This window comes from Austrofundulus limnaeus, unplaced genomic scaffold (genome assembly GCF_001266775.1).
Source record: "Austrofundulus limnaeus strain Quisiro unplaced genomic scaffold, Austrofundulus_limnaeus-1.0 Scaffold392, whole genome shotgun sequence".
Classification (NCBI taxonomy): domain Eukaryota; kingdom Metazoa; phylum Chordata; class Actinopteri; order Cyprinodontiformes; family Rivulidae; genus Austrofundulus; species Austrofundulus limnaeus.
This window is the reverse complement of record NW_013952794.1, coordinates 105,176-105,491: the sequence shown is the minus strand read 5'-3', so window position 1 is coordinate 105,491 and position 316 is coordinate 105,176.

The window sequence follows — 316 nt, the reverse complement described above, 5'->3', positions numbered from 1 at the left end:
AGAAATGATTAATTTGATGCAGGAAAATGCTACATCTGTGTAACCTGGTGTCATTACCACTGACGTAAACAACAAAATAAGCACAAAACAAAATCACAACAAAGCTAAGAATTAGATTAAAAGTACAAAGAAATTAAAAATGATTTAAAACTGGCTGTTTTGTATTAACAAAACATATACGTGATAATCTACTGGCTGTAATATGTGAACAAACAGCAGGGGCGGACTGGGGCAAAAAAGTGGCCCAGGAATTTAGTACCTGACTGGCCCATTCAAGGTCTGGGCTGGCAGATGATGTCTGCAAATGCTGGAGGCC